Here is a 24,047-nt window from a genome sequence, read left to right as displayed (position 1 = left end):
ACCCCGGGAGGGGGCGGAGCTGACTGACCCACTGTGTGTGTATCAGTGACCCCTGGAGGGGCGAGCAGACTGACACCACTGTGTGTGTATCACTGACCCCTGGGGGGGGGGGGGGGAGCAGACTGACCCCCACTGTGTGTGGAGCAGTGACCCCTGGGGGGGGGAGCAGACTGACCCCACTGTGTGTGTATCACTGACCTCGGGGGGCGGAGCAGACTGACCCCATTGTGTGTGTATCACTGACCCCGTGAGGGAGCAGACTGACCCCACTGTGTGTGTATCACTGACCCCGGGGGGGGGGGGAGCAGACTGACCCCACTGTGTGTGTATCACTGACCCCGGGGGTGGGGAGCAGACTGACCCCACTGTGTGTGTATCACTGACCCCGGGGGGCGGGAGCAGACTGACCCCACTGTGTGTGTATCACTGTCCCTGGGGGGGGGGGGAGCAGACTGACCCCACTGTGTGTGTATCACTGACCCCGGGGGTGGGGAGCAGACTGACCCCACTGTGTGTGTATCACTGACCCTGGGGGGTGGAGCAGACTGACCCCACTGTGTGTGTATCACTGACCCCGGGGGGCGGGAGCAGACTGACCCCACTGTGTGTGTATCACTGTCCCTGGGGGGGGGGGGGAGTAGACTGACCCCACTGTGTGTGTATCACTGACCCCCGGGGGGAGCAGATGACCCCACTGTGTGTGTATCACTGACCCCGGGAGGGAGCAGACTGACCCCACTGTGTGTGTATCACTGACCCCGGGGGGAGCAGACTAACCCCACTGTGTGTGTATCAGTGACCCCTGGAGGGGGGAGAAGACTGACCCCACTGTGTGTGTCTTCCTGACCCCGGGGGGGGAGCAGACTGACCCCACTGCGTGTGTATCACTGACCCCACTGTGTGTGTATCACTGACCCTGAGGGGGGGAGCAGTCTGACCCCACTGTGTGTGTATCACTGACCCCGGGGGGAGCAGACTGACCCCATTGAGTGTGTATCACTGACCCCGGGAGGTAGCAGACTGACCCCACTGTGTGTGTATCACTGACCCCGGGAGGGAGCAGACTGACCCCACTGTGTGTGTATCACTGACCCTGGGGGGGAGCAGACTGACCCCACTGTGTGTGTATCACTGACCCCGGGAGGGAGCAGACTGACCCCACTGTGTGTGTATCACTAACCCTGGGGGGGGAGCAGACTGACCCCACTGTGTGTGTGTGTGTATCACTGACCCCCGGGGGGAGCAGATGACCCCACTGTGTGTGTATCACTGACCCCGGGGGGGGGGAGGAGCAGACTGACCCCACTGTCTGGGTATCCCGGACCCCGGTGGGGGGAGCAGACTGACCCCACTGTGTGTGTATCTCTGACCTCGGCGGGGTTGGGGGGGGCGAGCAGACTGACCCCACTGTGTGTGTATCACTGACCCCAGGCGAGAGCAGACTGACCCCACTGTGTGTGTATCACTGACCCCGGGGTGGGGAGCAGACTGACCCCACTGTCTGGGTATCCCTGACCCCGGGTGGGGGTGCAGACTGACCCACTGTGTGTGTATCACTGACCCCGGGCGGGGGGGGGTTAGCAGACTGACCCACTGCGTGTGTATCACTGACCCCGGTGGGGGGGGGGTTAGCAGACTGACCCACTGCGTGTGTATCACTGACCCCGGGGGATTAGCGGACTGACCCACTGCGTGTGTATCACAGACCCCTGGAGGGGGGAGCAGACTGACCCCACTGTGTGTGTATCACTGACCCCGGGGGGAGGGAGCAGACTGACCCCACTGTGTGTGTGTCACTGACCCTGGGGTGGGGAGCAGACTGACCCCACTGTGTGTGTATCACTGACCCTGGGGGGGCGAGCAGACTGACCCCACTGTGTATGTATCACTGACCCTGGGGGGGGGGCGAGAGCAGACTGACCCCACTGTCTGTGTATCACTGACCCCGGGGGGGGAGCAGACTGACCCCACTGTGTGAGTATCACTGACCCTGGGGTGGGGAGCAGACTGACCCCACTGTGTGTGTATCACTGACCCTGGGGGGGCGAGCAGACTGACCCCACTGTGTGTGTATCACTGACCCTGGGGGGGGGGCGAGAGCAGACTGACCCCACTGTCTGTGTATCACTGACCCCGGGGGGGGAGCAGACTGACCCCACTGTGTGAGTATCACTGACCCATGGAGGGGGGGGAGCAGATTGACCCCACTGTGTGTGTATCTCTGACCTCGGCGGGGGTGGGGGGGGCGAGCAGACTGACCCCACTGTGTGTGTATCACTGACCCTGGGGGAGAGCAGACTGACCCCACTGTGTGTGTATCACTGACCCTGGGGGAGAGCAGACTGACCCCACTGTGTGTGTATCACTGACCCTGGGGGAGAGCAGACTGACCCCACTGTGTGTGTATCACTGACCCTGGTGGGGGAGCAGACTGAACCCACTGTGTGTGTATCACTGACCCCGGGGGGAGGGAGCAGATGACCCCACTGTGTGTGTATCACTGACCCCGGGAGGGAGCAGACTGACCCCACTGTGTGTGTATCACTGACCCCGGGTCGGGGGGGCGCAGACTGACCCCACTGTGTGTGTATCACTGACGCTGGTGGGGGAGCAGACTGAACCCACTGTGTGTGTATCACTGACCCCGGGGGGAGGGAGCAGATGACCCCATGTGTGTGTATCACTGACCCCGGGAGGGAGCAGACTGACCCCACTGTGTGTGTATCACTGACCCTGGTGGGGGAGCAGACTGACCCCACTGTGTGTGTATCACTGACCCCGGGGCGAGGGAGGAGACTGACCCCACTGTGTGTGTATCACTGACCCCGGGAGGGAGCAGACTGACCCCACTGTGTGTGTATCACTCACCCTCTGGGGGGAGCAGACTGACCCCACTGTGTGTGTATCACTGACCCCCGGGGGGAGCAGACTGACCCCACTGTGTGTATATCACTGACCCTGGGGGAGGGGGAGCAGACTGACCCCACTGTGTGTATATCACTGACCCCTGGAGGGGGAAGCAGACTGAACCCCACTGTGTGTGTATCAGTGACCCCTGGAGGGGGGAGCAGACTGACCCCACTGTGTGTGTATCACTGACCCCGGGCGAGAGCAGACTGACCCCACTGTGTGTGTATCACTGACCCCGGGGGAGCAGACTGACCCCACTGTGTGTGTATCGCTGACCCTGGTGGGGGGAGCAGACTGACCCCACTGTGTGTGTATCACTGACCCCGGGCGAGAGCAGACTGACCCCACTGTGTGTGTATCACTGACCCCGGGTGGGGGGGAGCAGACTGACCCACGCTGTGTGAGTATCACTGACCCTGGGGGGGGGGAGCAGACTGACCCCAATGTGTGTGTATCACTGACCCCGGGGGGGGGGGGGGGAGCAGACTGACCGACAGTGTGTGAATCACTGACCTCGGGGGGCGGAGCAGACTGACCCCATTGTGTGTGTCACTGAACCCGGGGAGGGAGCAGACTGACCCCGGGGGGGAGCAGACTGACCCCACTGTGTGTGTGTCACTGACCCCCGGGGGGAGCAGACTGACCCCACTGTGTGTGTATCACTGGCCCCGGGGGGGGAGCAGACTGACCCCACTGTGTGTGTATCACTGACCCCGGGGGGGGGGTAGCAGACTGACCCCACTGTGTGTGTATCACTGACCCCGGGGGTAGCAGACTGACCCCACTGTATGTGTATCACTGACCCAGGGGTAGCAGACTGACCCCACTGTGTGTGTATCACTGACCCCAGGGTGGAGCAGACTGACCCCACTGTGTGTGTATCACTGACCCCGGGGGGGGGGGGAGCAGACTGATCCCACTGTGTGCGTATTGCTGACCCTGGGGCGGAGGGGGGGAGCAGACTGACCCCACTGTGTGTGTATCACGAACCCTGGGGGGGGGAGCAGACTGACCCCAATGTGTGTGTATCACTGACCCCGGGGGGGGAGCAGACTGACCCCACTGTGTGTGTATCACTGACCCCGGGGGAGCAGACTGACCGCACTGTGTGAGTATCACTGACCCCGGGGGAGCAGACTGACCCCACTGTGTGTGTATCACTGACCCCGGGGGAGCAGACTGACCCCCACTGTGTGTGTATCACTGACCCCGGGGGAGAAGACTGACCCCACTGTGTGTGTATCACTGACCCCCGGAGGGAGCAGACTGACCCCACTGTGTGTGTATCACTGACCCCCGGAGGGAGCAGACTGATCCCACTATCTGCGTATCACTGGCCCCGGGGGGGAGCAGACTGACCCCACTATGTGCGTAACACTGACCCCGGGGGGGGAGCAGACTGACCCCACTGTGTGTGTATCACTGGCCCCGGGGGGGGAGCAGACTGACCCCCACTGTGTGTGTATCACTGACCCCTGGGGGGGGGAGCAGACTGACCCCACTGTGTGTGTATCACTGACCCCGGGCGAGAGCAGACTGACCCCACTGTGTGTGTATCACTGACCCCCGGAGGGAGCTGACTGACCCCACTATCTGCGTATCACTGGCCCCGGGGGGGAGCAGACTGACCCCACTAAGTGCGTATCACTGACCCCGGTGGGGGGAGCAAACTGACCCCACTGTGTGTGTATCACTGACCCCTGCGGGGGGGAGCAGACTGACCCCACTATGTGCGTATCACTGGCCCCGGGGGGATGGGGGTGGGGGAGGGTGGTGGGGGGGGGAAGACTGACCCCACTGTGTGTGTATCACTGACCCCGGGGCGGAGGAGACTGACCCCACTGTGTGTATCACTGACCCTGGGGGGGGGGGGGGGGGGGGGAGCAGACTGACCCCTCTGTGTGTGTATCACTGACCCCGGGGGGGCGGGTGGAGAGCAGACTGACCCCACTGTGTGTGTATATCACTGGCCCCGGGGGGAGGGGAGCAGACTGACCCCACTGTATGTGTATCACTGACCCCGGGGGCGGGGGGAGCAGACTGACCCCACTGTGTGTGTATATCACTGGCCCCGGGGGGAGGGGAGCAGACTGAGCCCACTGTGTGTGTATCACTGACCCCGGGGGGGGGGCGGGTGGAGAGCAGACTGACCCCACTATGTGTGTATATCACTGGCCCCGGGGGGAGGGGAGCAGACTGACCCCACTGTGTGTGTATCTCTGACCTCGGGGGGGGGGGGGGAGCAGACTGACCCCACTGTGTCAGTATCACTGACCCTGGGGGGGGAGGGTAGCACACTGACCCCACTGTGTGTGTATCACTGACCCCGGGGGGTGAGCAGACTGACCCCACTGTCTGGGTATCCCTGACCCCAGCGGGGAGCACACTGACCCCACTGTGTGTGTATCACTGACCCCAGGGGGAGCAGACTGACCCCCACTGTGTGTGTATCACTGACCCCTGGCGGGGGGGAGCAGACTGACCCCGCTGTGTGTGTATCACTGACCCCGGGGGGAGCAGACTGACCCCACTGTGTGTGTATCACTGACCCCGGGTGGGGGCGGAGCAGACTGACCGACAGTGTGTGTATCACTGACCTCGGGGGGCGGAGCAGACTGACCCCATTGTGTGTGTATCACTGAACCCGGGGGGGGGAGCAGACTGACCCCACTGTGTGTGTATCACTGACCCCGGGGGGGCGGGTGGAGAGCAGACTGACCCCACTATGTGTGTATATCACTGGCCCCGGGGGGAGGGGAGCAGACTGACCCCACTGTATGTGTATCACTGACCCCGGGGGCGGGGGGAGCAGACTGACCCCACTGTGTGTGTATATCACTGGCCCCGGGGGGGGAGCAGACTGACCCCACTGTGTGTATATCACTGGCCCCGGGGGGAGGGGAGCAGACTGACCCCACTGTATGTGTATCACTGACCCCGGGGGCGGGGGCAGCAGACTGACCCCACTGTGTGTGTATATCACTGACCCCTGGGGGCGGGAGCTGACTGACCCCACTGTATGTGTATCACTGACCCCGGGGGCGGGGGGAGCAGACTGACCCCACTGTGTGTGTATATCACTGGCCCCGGGGGGAGGGGAGCAGACTGAGCCCACTGTGTGTGTATCACTGACCCCGGGGGGGGGGGGCGGGTGGAGAGCAGACTGACCCCACTATGTGTGTATATCACTGGCCCCGGGGGGAGGGGAGCCGACTGACCCCACTGTGTGTGTATCTCTGACCTCGGGGGGGGGGGGAGCAGACTGACCCCACTGTGTCAGTATCACTGACCCCGGGGGCGGGGGGAGCAGACTGACCCCACTGTGTGTGTATATCACTGGCCCCGGGGGGAGGGGAGCAGACTGACCCCACTGTGTGTGTATCTCTGACCTCGGGGGGGGGGGGGAGCAGACTGACCCCACTGTGTCAGTATCACTGACCCTGGGGGGGGGGGTAGCACACTGACCCCACTGTGTGTGTATCACTGACCCCGGGGGGTGAGCAGACTGACCCCACTGTCTGGGTATCCCTGACCCCAGCGGGGAGCACACTGACCCCACTGTGTGTGTATCACTGACCCCAGGGGGAGCAGACTGACCCCCACTGTGTGTGTATCACTGACCCCTGGCGGGGGGGAGCAGACTGACCCCGCTGTGTGTGTATCACTGACCCCGGGGGGAGCAGACTGACCCCACTGTGTGTGTATCACTGACCCCGGGAGGGGGCGGAGCTGACTGACCCACTGTGTGTGTGTCACTGACCCCGGGAGGTAGCAGACTGACCCCACTGTGTGTGTATCAGTGACCCCAGGGGAGCAGACTGACCCCACTGTGTGTGTATCACGAACCCTGGGGGGGGGAGCAGACTGACCCCACTGTGTGTGTATCACTGACCCCGGGGGGGGGGGGGAGCAGACTGACCCCACTGTGTGTGTATCACTGACCCCGGGGGTAGCAGACTGACCCCACTGTATGTGTATCACTGACCCAGGGGTAGCAGACTGACCCCACTGTGTGTGTGTCACTGACCCCCGGGGGGAGCAGACTGACCCCACTGTGTGTGTATCACGAACCCTGGGGGGGGGGGAGCAGACTGACCCCACTGTGTGTGTATCACGAACCCTGGGGGGGGGAGCAGACTGACCCCAATGTGTGTGTAACACTGACCCCTGGCAGGGGCAGGGGGGGAGGTCGGAGCAGACTGACCCCACTGTGTGTGTATCACTGACCTCGGGGGGCGGAGCAGACTGACCCCATTGTGTGTGTATCACTGACTCCCGGGGGGAGCAGACTGACCCCACTGTGTGTATATCACTGACCCCCGGAGGGAGCAGACTGACCCCACTATCTGCGTATCACTGGCCCCGGGGGGGAGCAGACTGACCCCACTATGTGCGTATCACTGACCCCGGGGGGGGAGCAGACTGACCCCACTGTGTGTGTATCACTGGCCCCGGGGGGGGAGCAGACTGACCCCACTGTGTGTGTATCACTGACCCCTGGTGGGGGGGAGCAGACTGACCCCACTGTGTGTGTATCACTGACCCCGGGGGGGCGGGTGGAGAGCAGACTGACCCCACTGTGTGTGTATATCACTGGCCCCGGGGGGAGGGGAGCAGACTGACCCCACTGTATGTGTATCACTGACCCCGGGGGCGGGGGGAGCAGACTGACCCCACTGTGTGTGTATATCACTGGCCCCGGGGGGGGGGGGGGGGGGGGGAGCAGACTGACCCCACTATGTGTGTATATCACTGGCCCCGGGGGGAGGGGAGCAGACTGACCCCACTGTATGTGTATCACTGACCCCGGGGGCGGGGGCAGCAGACTGACCCCACTGTGTGTGTATATCACTGACCCCTGGGGGCGGGAGCTGACTGACCCCACTGTATGTGTATCACTGACCCCGGGGGCGGGGGGAGCAGACTGACCCCACTGTGTGTGTATATCACTGGCCCCGGGGGGAGGGGAGCAGACTGAGCCCACTGTGTGTGTATCACTGACCCCGGGGGGGGGGGGCGGGTGGAGAGCAGACTGACCCCACTATGTGTGTATATCACTGGCCCCGGGGGGAGGGGAGCCGACTGACCCCACTGTGTGTGTATCTCTGACCTCGGGGGGGGGGGGGAGCAGACTGACCCCACTGTGTCAGTATCACTGACCCTGGGGGGGGGGGGGGTAGCACACTGACCCCACTGTGTGTGTATCACTGACCCCGGGGGGTGAGCAGACTGACCCCACTGTCTGGGTATCCCTGACCCCAGCGGGGAGCACACTGACCCCACTGTGTGTGTATCACTGACCCCAGGGGGAGCAGACTGACCCCCACTGTGTGTGTATCACTGACCCCTGGCGGGGGGGAGCAGACTGACCCCGCTGTGTGTGTATCACTGACCCCGGGGGGAGCAGACTGACCCCACTGTGTGTGTATCACTGACCCCGGGAGGGGGCGGAGCTGACTGACCCACTGTGTGTGTATCACGAACCCTGGGGGGGGGGGAGCAGACTGACCCCACTGTGTGTGTATCACGAACCCTGGGGGGGGGGAGCAGACTGACCCCAATGTGTGTGTAACACTGACCCCTGGCAGGGGCAGGGGGGGAGGTCGGAGCAGACTGACCCCACTGTGTGTGTATCACTGACCTCGGGGGGCGGAGCAGACTGACCCCATTGTGTGTGTATCACTGACTCCCGGGGGGAGCAGACTGACCCCACTGTGTGTATATCACTGACCCCCGGAGGGAGCAGACTGACCCCACTATCTGCGTATCACTGGCCCCGGGGGGGAGCAGACTGACCCCACTATGTGCGTATCACTGACCCCGGGGGGGGAGCAGACTGACCCCACTGTGTGTGTATCACTGGCCCCGGGGGGGGAGCAGACTGACCCCACTGTGTGTGTATCACTGACCCCTGGTGGGGGGGAGCAGACTGACCCCACTGTGTGTGTATCACTGACCCCGGGCGAGAGCAGACTGACCCCACTGTGTGTGTATCACTGACCCCCGGAGGGAGCAGACTGACCCCACTATCTGCATATCACTGGCCCCGGGGGGGAGCAGACTGACCCCACTATGTGCGTATCACTGACCCCGGGGGGGGAGCATACTGACCCCACTGTGTGTGTATCACTGGCCCCGGGGGGGGAGCAGACTGACCCCCACTGTGTGTGTATCACTGACCCCTGGGGGGGGAGCAGACTGACCCCACTGTGTCAGTATCACTGACCCTGGGCGGTAGCAGACTGACCCCACTGTCTGGGTATCCCTGACCCCAGGGTGGGAGCAGACTGACCCCACTGTGTGTGTATCACTGACCCCAGGGGGAGCAGACTGACCCCCACTGTGTGTGTATCACTGACCCCGGGAGGGGGCGGAGCTGACTGACCCACTGTGTGTGTATCAGTGACCCCTGGAGGGGCGAGCAGACTGACCCCACTGTGTGTGTATCACTGACCCCGGGGGGGAGCAGACTGACCCCACTGTGTGTGTATCACTGACCCCGGGGGGGGAGCAGACTGACCCCACTGTGTGTGTATCACTGACCCCGGGGGGGGAGCAGACTGACCCCACTGTGTGTGTCTCACTGACCCCGGTGGGGGAGCAGACTGACCCCACTGTGTGTGTCTCACTGACCCCGGTGGGGGAGCAGACTGACCCCCACTGTGTGTGTATCACTGACCCCTGGGGGGTGAGCAGACTTACCCCCACTGTGTGTGTATCACTGACCCCTGGGGGGGGGTGCAGGCTGACCCCACTGTCTGGGTATCCCTGACCCCGGGCGGGAGCAGACTGACCTCACTGTGTGTGTATCACTGACCCCTGGGGGGGGGTGCAGGCTGACCCCACTGTGTGTGTATCACTGACCCCTGGGGGGGGGTGCAGGCTGACCCCACTGTCTGGGTATCCCTGACCCCGGGCGAGAGCAGACTGACCCCACTGTGTGTTTATCACTGACCCGGCGGGGGGGAGCAGACAGACCCCACTGTGTGTGTATCACTGACCCCGGGCGGGGAGGGGGTTAGCAGACTGACCCACTGTGTGTGTATCACTGACCCCGGGGGGGGGGGTTAGCAGACTGACCCACTGCGTGTGTATTCCTTACCCCGGGCGAGGGGAGCAGACTGACCGCACTGTGTGTGTATCACTGACCCCCGGGGGAGCAGACTGACCCCACTGTGTGAGTATCACTGACCCATGGAGGGGGGGTAGCAGATTGACCCCACTGTGTGTGTATCTCTGACCTCGGCGGGGGTGGGGGGGGGCGAGCAGACTGACCCCACTGTGTGTGTATCACTGACCCCTGGGGGGGGGAGCAGATTGACCCCACTGTGTGTGTATCTCTGACCTCGGCGGGGTTGGGGGGGGGGCGAGCAGACTGACCCCACTGTGTGTGTATCACTGACCCCAGGCGAGAGCAGACTGATCCCACTGTGTGTGTATCACTGACCCCGGGGTGGGGAGCAGACTGACCCCACTGTCTGGGTATCCCTGACCCCGGGTGGGGGTGCAGACTGAACCACTGTGTGTGTATCACTGACCCCGGGCGGGGGGGGGTTAGCGGACTGACCCACTGCGTGTGTATCACTGACCCCGGTGGGGGGGGGGTTAGCAGACTGACCCACTGCGTGTGTATCACTGACCCCGGGGGGGGGGATTAGCGGACTGACCCACTGCGTGTGTATCACAGACCCCTGGAGGGGGGAGCAGACTGACCCCACTGTGTGTGTATCACTGACCCCGGGGGGAGGGAGCAGACTGACCCCACTGTGTGTGTGTCACTGACCCTGGGGTGGGGAGCAGACTGACCCCACTGTGTGTGTATCACTGACCCTGGGGGGGCGAGCAGACTGACCCCACTGTGTGTGTATCACTGACCCTGGGGGGGGGGCGAGAGCAGACTGACCCCACTGTCTGTGTATCACTGACCCCGGGGGGGGAGCAGACTGACCCCACTGTGTGAGTATCACTGACCCTGGGGTGGGGAGCAGACTGACCCCACTGTGTGTGTATCACTGACCCTGGGGGGGCGAGCAGACTGACCCCACTGTGTGTGTATCACTGACCCTGGGGGGGGGGGCGAGAGCAGACTGACCCCACTGTCTGTGAATCACTGACCCCGGGGGGGGAGCAGACTGACCCCACTGTGTGTGTATCTCTGACCTCGGCGGGGGTGGTGGGGGCGAGCAGACTGACCCCACTGTGTGTGTATCACTGACCCTGGGGGAGAGCAGACTGACCCCACTGTGTGTGTATCACTGACCCTGGGGGAGAGCAGACTGACCCCACTGTGTGTGTATCACTGACCCTGGGGGAGAGCAGACTGACCCCACTGTGTGTGTATCACTGACCCTGGGGGAGAGCAGACTGACCCCACTGTGTGTGTATCACTGACCCTGGGGGGGGGGAGCAGATGACCCCACTGTGTGTGTATCACTGACCCCGGGAGGGAGCAGACTGACCCCACTGTGTGTGTATCACTGACCCCGGGTCGGGGGGGCGCAGACTGACCCCACTGTGTGTGTATCACTGACGCTGGTGGGGGAGCAGACTGAACCCACTGTGTGTGTATCACTGACCCCGGGTGGAGGGAGCAGATGACCCCACTGTGTGTGTATCACTGACCCCGGGAGGGAGCAGACTGACCCCACTGTGTGTGTATCACTGACCCTGGTGGGGGAGCAGACTGACCCCACTGTGTGTGTATCACTGACCCCAGGGGGAGGGAGCAGACTGACCCCACTGTGTGTGTATCATTGACCCCGGGAGGGAGCAGACTGACCCCACTGTGTGTGTATCACTGACTCCGGGGCGGGGGTAGCAGACTGACCCCACTGTGTGTGTATCATTGACCCCGGGAGGGAGCAGACTGACCCCACTGTGTGTATATCACTGACCCTGGGGGAGGGGGTGCAGACTGACCCCACTGTGTGTATATCACTGACCCCTGGAGGGGGAAGCAGACTGAACCCCACTGTGTGTGTATCAGTGACCCCTGGAGGGGGGAGCAGACTGACCCCACTGTGTGTGTATCACTGACCCCGGGCGAGAGCAGACTGACCCCACTGTGTGTGTATCACTGACCCCGGGGGAGCAGACTGACCCTACTGTGTGTGTATCACTGACCCCGGGCGAGAGCAGACTGACCCCACTGTGTGTGTATCGCTGACCCTGGTGGGGGGAGCAGACTGACCCCACTGTGTGTGTATCACTGACCCCGGGGGAGCAGACTGACCCCACTGTGTGTGTATCGCTGACCCTGGTGGGGGGAGCAGACTGACCCCACTGTGTGTGTATCACTGACCCCGGGCGAGAGCAGACTGACCCCACTGTGTGTGTATCACTGACCCCGGGTGGGGGGGAGCAGACTGACCCACGCTGTGTGAGTATCACTGACCCTGGGGGGGGGGAGCAGACTGACCCCAATGTGTGTGTATCACTGACCCCGGGGGGGGGGGGGGGGAGCAGACTGACCGACAGTGTGTGTATCACTGACCTCGGGGGGCGGAGCGGACTGACCCCATTGTGTGTGTATCACTGAACCCGGGGGGGAGCAGACTGACCGACAGTGTGTGTATCACTGACCTCGGGGGGCGGAGCGGACTGACCCCATTGTGTGTGTATCACTGAACCCGGGGGGGAGCAGACTGACCCCATTGTGTGTGTATCACTGAATCCGGGGGGGGAGCAGACTGACCCCACTGTGTGTGTAACACTGGCCCCGGGGGGGGGGGAGCAGACTGACCCCCACTGTGTGTGTATCACTGACCCCGGGGGTAGCAGACTGACCCCACTGTATGTGTATCACTGACCCAGGGGTAGCAGACTGACCCCACTGTGTGTGTGTCACTGTCCCCCGGGGGGAGCAGACTGACCCCACTGTGTGTGTATCACTGGCCCCGGGGGGGGAGCAGACTGACCCCACTGTGTGTGTATCACTGACCCCGGGGGGGGGGTAGCAGACTGACCCCACTGTGTGTGTATCACTGACCCCGGGGTTAGCAGACTGACCCCACTGTATGTGTATCACTGACCCAGGGGTAGCAGACTGACCCCCACTGTGTGTGTATCACTGACCCCGGGGGTAGCAGACTGACCCCACTGTATGTGTATCACTGACCCAGGGGTAGCAGACTGACCCCACTGTGTGTGTGTCACTGTCCCCCGGGGGGAGCAGACTGACCCCACTGTGTGTGTATCACTGGCCCCGGGGGGGGAGCAGACTGACCCCACTGTGTGTGTATCACTGACCCCGGGGGGGGGGTAGCAGACTGACCCCACTGTGTGTGTATCACTGACCCCGGGGGGGAGCAGACTGACCCCACTGTGTGTGTATCACTGACCCCGGGGGGGAGCAGACTGACCCCACTGTGTGTGTATCACTGACCCCGGGGGGGGAGCAGACTGACCCCACTGTGTGTGTCTCACTGACCCCGGTGGGGGAGCAGACTGACCCCACTGTGTGTGTCTCACTGACCCCGGTGGGGGAGCAGGCTGACCCCACTGTCTGGGTATCCCTGACCCCGGGCGGGAGCAGACTGACCTCACTGTGTGTGTATCACTGACCCCTGGGGGGGGGTGCAGGCTGACCCCACTGTGTGTGTATCACTGACCCCTGGGGGGGGGTGCAGGCTGACCCCACTGTCTGGGTATCCCTGACCCCGGGCGAGAGCAGACTGACCCCACTGTGTGTTTATCACTGACCCGGCGGGGGGGAGCAGACAGACCCCACTGTGTGTGTATCACTGACCCCGGGCGGGGAGGGGGTTAGCAGACTGACCCACTGTGTGTGTATCACTGACCCCGGGGGGGGGGGTTAGCAGACTGACCCACTGCGTGTGTATTCCTTACCCCGGGCGAGGGGAGCAGACTGACCGCACTGTGTGTGTATCACTGACCCCCGGGGGAGCAGACTGACCCCACTGTGTGAGTATCACTGACCCATGGAGGGGGGGTAGCAGATTGACCCCACTGTGTGTGTATCTCTGACCTCGGCGGGGGTGGGGGGGGGGCGAGCAGACTGACCCCACTGTGTGTGTATCACTGACCCCTGGGGGGGGGAGCAGATTGACCCCACTGTGTGTGTATCTCTGACCTCGGCGGGGTTGGGGGGGGGCGAGCAGACTGACCCCACTGTGTGTGTATCACTGACCCCAGGCGAGAGCAGACTGATCCCACTGTGTGTGTATCACTGACCCCGGGGTGGGGAGCAGACTGACCCCACTGTCTGGGTATCCCTGACCCCGGGTGGGGGTGCAGACTGACCCACTGTGTGTGTATCACTGACCCCGGGCGGGGGGGGGTTAGCAGACTGACCCACTGCGTGTGTATCACTGACCCCGGGGGGGGGGATTAGCGGACTGACCCACTGCGTGTGTATCACAGACCCCTGGAGGGGGGAGCAGACTGACCCCACTGTGTGTGTGTATCACTGACCCCGGGGGGAGGGAGCAGACTGACCCCACTGTGTGTGTGTCACTGACCCTGGGGTGGGGAGCAGACTGACCCCACTGTGTGTGTATCACTGACCCTGGGGGGGCGAGCAGACTGACCCCACTGTGTGTGTATCACTGACCCTGGGGGGGGGGCGAGAGCAGACTGACCCCACTGTCTGTGTATCACTGACCCCGGGGGGGGAGCAGACTGACCCCACTGTGTGAGTATCACTGACCCTGGGGTGGGGAGCAGACTGACCCCACTGTGTGTGTATCACTGACCCTGGGGGGGCGAGCAGACTGACCCCACTGTGTGTGTATCACTGACCCTGGGGGGGGGGGCGAGAGCAGACTGACCCCACTGTCTGTGAATCACTGACCCCGGGGGGGGAGCAGACTGACCCCACTGTGTGTGTATCTCTGACCTCGGCGGGGGTGGTGGGGGCGAGCAGACTGACCCCACTGTGTGTGTATCACTGACCCTGGGGGAGAGCAGACTGACCCCACTGTGTGTGTATCACTGACCCTGGGGGAGAGCAGACTGACCCCACTGTGTGTGTATCACTGACCCTGGGGGAGAGCAGACTGACCCCACTGTGTGTGTATCACTGACCCTGGGGGGGGGGAGCAGATGACCCCACTGTGTGTGTATCACTGACCCCGGGAGGGAGCAGACTGACCCCACTGTGTGTGTATCACTGACCCCGGGTCGGGGGGGCGCAGACTGACCCCACTGTGTGTGTATCACTGACGCTGGTGGGGGAGCAGACTGACCCCACTGTGTGTGTATCAGTGACCCTGGTGGGGGAGCAGACTGACCCCACTGTGTGTGTATCACTGACCCCAGGGGGAGGGAGCAGACTGACCCCACTGTGTGTGTATCACTGACTCCGGGGCGGGGGTAGCAGACTGACCCCACTGTGTGTGTATCATTGACCCCGGGAGGGAGCAGACTGACCCCACTGTGTGTATATCACTGACCCTGGGGGAGGGGGTGCAGACTGACCCCACTGTGTGTATATCACTGACCCCTGGAGGGGGAAGCAGACTGACCCCACTGTGTGTGTATCAGTGACCCCTGGAGGGGGGAGCAGACTGAACCCCACTGTGTGTGTATCAGTGACCCCTGGAGGGGGGAGCAGACTGACCCCACTGTGTGTGTATCACTGACCCCGGGCGAGAGCAGACTGACCCCACTGTGTGTGTATCACTGACCCCGGGGGAGCAGACTGACCCTACTGTGTGTGTATCACTGACCCCGGGCGAGAGCAGACTGACCCCACTGTGTGTGTATCGCTGACCCTGGTGGGGGGAGCAGACTGACCCCACTGTGTGTGTATCACTGACCCCGGGCGAGAGCAGACTGACCCCACTGTGTGTGTATCGCTGACCCTGGTGGGGGGAGCAGACTGACCCCACTGTGTGTGTATCACTGACCCCGGGCGAGAGCAGACTGACCCCACTGTGTGTGTATCACTGACCCCGGGTGGGGGGGAGCAGACTGACCCACGCTGTGTGAGTATCACTGACCCTGGGGGGGGGGAGCAGACTGACCCCAATGTGTGTGTATCACTGACCCCGGGGGGGGGGGGGGGGAGCAGACTGACCGACAGTGTGTGTATCACTGACCTCGGGGGGCGGAGCAGACTGACCCCATTGTGTGTGTATCACTGAACCCGGGGGGGGAGCAGACTGACCTCACTGTGTGTGTATCACTGACCCCGGGGGGGGGGGGGGGGGGGGGGGGGGAGCAGACTGACCCCATTGTGTGTGTATCACTGAATCCGGGGGGGGAGCAGACTGACCCCACTGTGTGTGTAACACTGGCCCCGGGGGGGGGGGAGCAGACTGACCCCCACTGTGTGTGTATCACTGACCCCGGGGGTAGCAGACTGACCCCACTGTATGTGTATCACTGACCCAGGGGTAGCAGACTGACCCCACTGTGTGTGTGTCACTGTCCCCCGGGGGGAGCAGACTGACCCCACTGTGTGTGTATCACTGGCCCCGGGGGGGGAGCAGACTGACCCCACTGTGTGTGTATCACTGACCCCGGGGGGGGGTAGCAGACTGACCCCACTGTGTGTGTATCACTGACCCCGGGGTTAGCAGACTGACCCCACTGTATGTGTATCACTGACCCAGGGGTAGCAGACTGACCCCACTGTGTGTGTATCACTGACCCCGGGGGGGGGGGGGGGAGCAGACTGACCCCACTGTGTGCGTATTACTGACCCTGGGGCGGGGGGGGGGGGAGCAGACTGACCCCACTGTGTGCGTATTACTGACCCTGGGGCGGGGGGGGGGGGAGCAGACTGACCCCACTGTGTGTGTATCACGAACCCTGGGGGGGGGCAGCAGACTGACCCCAATGTGTGTGTAACACTGACCCCGGGGAGGGGGGTTGGGTGAGCAGACTGACCCCACTGTGTGTGTATCACTGACCCCGGGGGGGGAGCAGACTGACCCCGCTGTGTGTGTATCACTGACCCCGGGGGAGCAGACTGACCGCACTGTGTGAGTATCACTGACCCTGGGGGAGCAGACTGACCCCACTGTGTGTGTATCACTGACCCCGGGGGAGCAGACTGACCCCCACTGTGTGTGTATCACTGACCCCGGGGGAGAAGACTGACCCCACTGTGTGTGTATCACTGACCCCGGGGGAGCAGACTGACCGCACTGTGTGAGTATCACTGACCCCGGGGGAGCAGACTGACCCCACTGTGTGTGTATCACTGACCCCGGGGGAGCAGACTGACCCCCACTGTGTGTGTATCACTGACCCCGGGGGAGAAGACTGACCCCACTGTGTGTGTATCACTGACCCCCGGAGGGAGCAGACTGACCCCACTGTGTGTGTATCACTGACCCCCGGAGGGAGCAGACTGATCCCACTATCTGCGTATCACTGGCCCCGGGGGGGAGCAGACTGACCCCACTATGTGCGTAACACTGACCCCGGGGGGGGAGCAGACTGACCCCACTGTGTGTGTATCACTGGCCCCGGGGGGGGAGCAGACTGACCCCCACTGTGTGTGTATCACTGACCCCTGGGGGGGGGAGCAGACTGACCCCACTGTGTGTGTATCACTGACCCCGGGCGAGAGCAGACTGACCCCACTGTGTGTGTATCACTGACCCCCCGGAGGGAGCTGACTGACCCCACTATCTGCGTATCACTGGCCCCGTGGGGGAGCAGACTGACCCCACTAAGTGCGTATCACTGACCCCGGGGGGGGGAGCAAACTGACCCCACTGTGTGTGTATCACTGACCCCTGCGGGGGGGAGCAGACTGACCCCACTATGTGCGTATCACTGGGCCCGGGGGGATGGGGGTGGGGGGGGGGGGTGGGGGGGGGAAGACTGACCCCACTGTGTGTGTATCACTGACCCCGGGGCGGAGGAGACTGACCCCACTGTGTGTATCACTGACCCTGGGGGGGGGGGGGGGGTGGGGGGGGGGGGGGGAGCAGACTGACCCCTCTGTGTGTGTATCACTGACCCCGGGGGGGCGGGTGGAGAGCAGACTGACCCCACTGTGTGTGTATATCACTGGCCCCGGGGGGAGGGGAGCAGACTGACCCCACTGTATGTGTATCACTGACCCCGGGGGCGGGGGGAGCAGACTGACCCCACTGTGTGTGTATATCACTGGCCCCGGGGGGAGGGGAGCAGACTGAGCCCACTGTGTGTGTATCACTGACCCCGGGGGGGGGGGGGGGAGCAGACTGACCCCACTGTGTCAGTATCACTGACCCTGGGGGGGGAGGGTAGCACACTGACCCCACTGTGTGTGTATCACTGACCCTGGGGGGTGAGCAGACTGACCCCACTGTCTGGGTATCCCTGACCCCAGCGGGGAGCACACTGACCCCACTGTGTGTGTATCACTGACCCCAGGGGGAGCAGACTGACCCCCACTGTGTGTGTATCACTGACCCCTGGCGGGGGGGGGCAGACTGACCCCACTGTGTGTGTATCACTGACCCCGGGGGGGGAGCAGACTGACCCCACTATGTGCGTATCACTGGCCCCGGGAGGGGGGGGGGCAGACTGACCCACTGTGTGTGTATCACTGACCCCTGGGTGGGGAGCAGACTGACCCCACTGTGTGTGTATCACTGACCCCGGGGAGACGGGGGTGTGGGTGGGGCAGACTGACCCCACTGTGTGTGTATCACTGACCCCGGGGTGGAGGAGACTGACCCCACTGTGTGTGTATCACTGACCCTGGGGGGGGGGGGGTGGAGAGCAGACTGACCCCACTGTGTGTGTATCACTGACCCCGGGTGGGGGGGAGCAGACTGACCCCCACTGTGTGAGTATCACTGACCCTGGGGGGGGGGAGCAGACTGACCCACTGTGTGTGTATCACTGACCCCGGGTGTGGGGAGCAGACTAACCCCACTGTGTGTGTACTACTGACTTGGGGTGTGGCGGGGGGGGGGTGCTGACTGACCCACTGTGTGTGTATCACTGGCCCCGGGGGGGAGCAGACTGACCCCACTGTGTGTGTATCACTGACCCCAGGGGGAGCAGACTGACCCCCACTGTGTGTGTATCACTGACCCCGGGAGGGGGGAGCCGACTGACCCCACTGTGTTTGCATCACTGACCCCGGGGAGGAGGGTTGGGTGAGCAGACTGACCCCACTGTGTGTGTATCACTGACCCCGGGGAGGAGGGTTGGGGGAGCAGACTGACCCCACTGTGTGTGTATCACTGACTCCCGGGGGGAGCAGACTGACCCCACTGTGTGTGTATCACTGACCTCCGGAGGGAGCGGACTGACCCCACTATCTGCGTATCACTGGCCCCGGGGGGGAGCAGACTGACCCCACTATGTGCGTATCACTGACCCCGGGGGGGGAGCAGACTGACCCCACTGTGTGTGTATCACTGGCCCCGGGGGGGGAGCAGACTGACCCCCACTGTGTGTGTATCACTGACCCCTGGGGGGGGGAGCAGACTGACCCCACTGTGTGTGTATCACTGACCCCGGGCGAGAGCAGACTGACCCCACTGTGTGTGTATCACTGACCCCCGGAGGGAGCAGACTGACCCCACTATCTGCGTATCACTGGCCCCGGGGGGGAGCAGACTGACCCCACTGTGTGTGTATCACTGACCCTAGGGGGAGCAGACTGACCCCCACTGTGTGTGTATATCACTGACCCCGGGCGAGAGCAGACTGACCCCACTGTGTGTGTATCACTGACCCCGGGAGGGGGGAGCAGACTGACCCCACTGTGTGTGTATATCACTGACCCCGGGCGAGAGCAGACTGACCCCACTGTGTGTGTATCACTGACCCCTGGGGGGGGTGCAGACTGACCCCACTGTGTGTGTATCACTGACCCCGGGCGAGAGCAGACTGACCCCACTGTGTGTGTATCACTGACCCCTGGGGGGGGTGCAGACTGACCCCACTGTGTGTGTATCACTGACCCTGGGTGGGGGGAGCAGACTGACCCCACTGTGTGTGTATCACTGACCCCGGGGGTGTGGGGGAGCAGACTGACCCCACTGTGTGTGTATCACTGACCCCTGGTGGGGGGGGGTGCAGACTGACCCCACTGTGGGTGTATCACTGACCCCTGGGGGGGGGGTGCAGACTGACCCCACTGTGTGTGTATCACTGACCCCGGGGGTGTGGGGGAGCAGACTGACCCCACTGTGTGTGTATCACTGACCCCTGGTGGGGGGGGGTGCAGACTGACCCCACTGTGGGTGTATCACTGACCCGGGGGGGGGGAGCAGCCTAACCCCACTGTGTGTGTATCATTGACCCCTGGTGGGGGGGGGTGCAGACTGACCCCACTGTGTGTGTATCACTGAGCCCTGGTGGGGGGGGTTAAGACCGACCCCACTGTGTGTGTTTCACTGACCCCGGGGGGGGGCAGACTGACCCCACTGTATGTGTATCACTGACCCCAGGGTGGAGCAGACTGACCCCACTGTGTGTGTATCACTGACCCCAGGGTGGAGCAGACTGACCCCACTGTATGTGTATCACTGACCCCTGGAGGGGCGGGAGCAGACTGACCCCCACTGTGTGTGTATCACTGACCCCTGGGGGGGGGGGCGCAGACTGACCCCACTGTGTGTGTATCTCTGACCTCGGGGGGCAGAGCAGACTGACCCCACTGTGTGTGTATCACTGACCCCGGGGGGGGGGGTGGGCGAGCAGACTGACCCCACTGTGTGTGTGTCACTGACCCCGGGAGGTAGCAGACTGACCCCACTGTGTGTGTATCAGTGACCCCAGGGGAGCAGACTGACCCCACTGTGTGTGTATCACGAACCCTGGGGGGGGGAGCAGACTGACCCCAATGTGTGTGTAACACTGACCCCTGGCGGGGGCAGGGGGGGAGGTTGGAGCAGACTGACCCCACTGTGTGTGTATCACGAACCCTGGGGGGGGGAGCAGAGTGACCCCACTGTGTGTGTATCACTGACCCCGGGGGGGGGGGGGGGAGCAGACTGACCCCACTGTCTGGGTATCCCTGACCCCAGGGGGGGAGCAGACTGACCCCACTGTGTGTGTATCACTGACCCTAGGGGGAGCAGACTGACCCCCACTGTGTGTGTATCACTGACCCCGGGAGGGGGCGGAGCTGACTGACCCACTGTGTGTGTATCAGTGACCCCTGGAGGGGCGAGCAGACTGACACCACTGTGTGTGTATCACTGACCCCTGGGGGGGAGGGGAGCAGACTGACCCCCACTGTGTGTGGAGCAGTGACCCCTGGGGGGGGGAGCAGACTGACCCCACTGTGTGTGTATCACTGACCTCGGGGGGCGGAGCAGACTGACCCCACTGTGTGTGTATCACTGACCCCGGGGGGAGCAGATGACCCCACTGTGTGTGTATCACTGACCCCGGGAGGGAGCAGACTGACCCCATTGTGTGTGTATCACTGACCCTGGGGGGGGAGCAGACTGACCCCACTGTGTGTGTATCACTGACCCCGGGGGGAGCAGACTAACCCCACTGTGTGTGTGTCAGTGACCCCTGGAGGGGGGAGAAGACTGACCCCACTGTGTGTGTCTTCCTGACCCCGGGGGGGGAGCAGACTGACCCCACTGCGTGTGTATCACTGACCCCACTGTGTGTGTATCACTGACCCTGGGGGGGGGAGCAGTCTGACCCCACTGTGTGTGTATCACTGACCCCGGGGGGAGCAGACTGACCCCATTGAGTGTGTATCACTGACCCCGGGAGGTAGCAGACTGACCCCACTGTGTGTGTATCACTGACCCCGGGAGGGAGCAGACTGACCCCACTGTGTGTGTATCACTGACCCTGGGGGGGAGCAGACTGACCCCACTGTGTGTGTATCACTGACCCCGGGAGGGAGCAGACTGACCCCACTGTGTGTGTATCACTAACCCTGGGGGGGGAGCAGACTGACCCCACTGTGTGTGTGTGTGTATCACTGACCCCCGGGGGGAGCAGATGACCCCACTGTGTGTGTATCACTGACCCCGGGGGGGGGGAGGAGCAGACTGACCCCACTGTCTGGGTATCCCGGACCCCGGTGGGGGGAGCAGACTGACCCCACTGTGTGTGTATCACTGACCCCAAGGGGGGGAGGAGCAGACTGACCCCACTGTGTGTGTATCACTGACCCCGGGGGGAGCAGACTGACCCCACTGTGTGTGTATCACTGACCCCGGGGGGGGAGCAGACTGACCCCACTGTGTGTGTATCACTGACCCCGGGGGGGGGAGCAGACTGACCCCACTGTGTGTGTATCACTGACCCCGGGGGGAGCAGACTGACCCCACTGTGTGTGTCTCACTGACCCCGGTGGGGGAGCAGACTGACCCCCACTGTGTGTGTATCACTGACCCCTGGGGGGTGAGCAGACTTACCCCCACTGTGTGTGTATCACTGACCCCTGGGAGGGGGTGCAGGCTGACCCCACTGTCTGGGTATCCCTGACCCCGGGCGGGAGCAGACTGACCTCACTGTGTGTGTATCACTGACCCCTGGGGGGGGTTGCAGGCTGACCCCACTGTGTGTGTATCACTGACCCCTGGGGGGGGGTGCAGGCTGACCCCACTGTCTGGGTATCCCTGACCCCGGGCGAGAGCAGACTGACCCCACTGTGTGTTTATCACTGACCCGGCGGGGGGGAGCAGACAGACCCCACTGTGTGTGTATCACTGACCCCGGGCGGGGAGGGGGTTAGCAGACTGACCCACTGTGTGTGTATCACTGACCCCGGGGGGGGGGGTTAGCAGACTGACCCACTGCGTGTGTATTCCTTACCCCGGGCGAGGGGAGCAGACTGACCCCACTGTGTGTGTATCACTGACCCCCGGGGGAGCAGACTGACCCCACTGTGTGAGTATCACTGACCCATGGAGGGGGGGTAGCAGATTGACCCCACTGTGTGTGTATCTCTGACCTCGGCGGGGGTGGGGGGGGCGAGCAGACTGACCCCACTGTGTGTGTATCACTGACCCCTGGGGGGGGCGAGCAGACTGACCCCACTGTGTGTGTATCACTGACCCCGGGCGAGAGCAGACTGATCCCACTGTGTGTGTATCACTGACCCCGGGGTGGGGAGCAGACTGACCCCACTGTCTGGGTATCCCTGACCCCGGGTGGGGGTGCAGACTGACCCACTGTGTGTGTATCACTGACCCCGGGCGGGGGGGGGGTTAGCAGACTGACCCACTGCGTGTGTACCACTGACCCCGGTGGGGGGGGGGTTAGCAGACTGACCCACTGCGTGTGTATCACTGACCCCGGGGGTGGGGGATTAGCGGACTGACCCACTGCGTGTGTATCACAGACCCCTGGAGGGGGGAGCAGACTGACCCCACTGTGTGTGTATTCCTTACCCCGGGCGAGGGGAGCAGACTGACCCCCACTATGTGTGTATCTCTGACCTCTGCGGGTGGAGCAGACTGACCCCACTGTGTGTGTATCACTGACCCCGGGGGGAGGGAGCAGACTGACCCCACTGTGTGTGTGTCACTGACCCTGGGGTGGGGAGCAGACTGACCCCACTGTGTGTGTATCACTGACCCTGGGGGGGCGAGCAGACTGACCCCACTGTGTGTGTATCACTGACCCTGGGGGGGGGGGGCGAGAGCAGACTGACCCCACTGTCTGTGTATCACTGACCCCGGGGGGGGAGCAGACTGACCCCACTGTGTGAGTATCACTGACCCTGGGGTGGGGAGCAGACTGACCCCACTGTGTGTGTATCACTGACCCTGGGGGGGCGAGCAGACTGACCCCACTGTGTGTGTATCACTGACCCTGGGGGGGGGGGGCGAGAGCAGACTGACCCCACTGTCTGTGTATCACTGACCCCGGGGGGGGAGCAGACTGACCCCACTGTGTGAGTATCACTGACCCATGGAGGGGGGGGAGCAGATTGACCCCACTGTGTGTGTATCTCTGACCTCGGCGGGGGTGGGGGGGGGCGAGCAGACTGACCCCACTGTGTGTGTATCACTGACCCTGGGGGAGAGCAGACTGACCCCACTGTGTGTGTATCACTGACCCCGGGGGGAGGGAGCAGATGACCCCACTGTGTGTGTATCACTGACCCCGGGAGGGAGCAGACTGACCCCACTGTGTGTGTATCACTGACCCCGGGTCGGGGGGGCGCAGACTGACCCCACTGTGTGTGTATCACTGACCCCCGGGGGGAGCAGACTGACCCCACTGTGTGTGTA

The sequence above is a fragment of the Chiloscyllium plagiosum genome, unplaced genomic scaffold (genome assembly GCF_037043375.1).
Source record: "Chiloscyllium plagiosum isolate Xiang-an unplaced genomic scaffold, Cpla_swu_hap1 HiC_scaffold_50, whole genome shotgun sequence".
NCBI classification, from domain to species: domain Eukaryota; kingdom Metazoa; phylum Chordata; class Chondrichthyes; order Orectolobiformes; family Hemiscylliidae; genus Chiloscyllium; species Chiloscyllium plagiosum.
Note: the sequence above shows the minus strand (reverse complement) of the source record.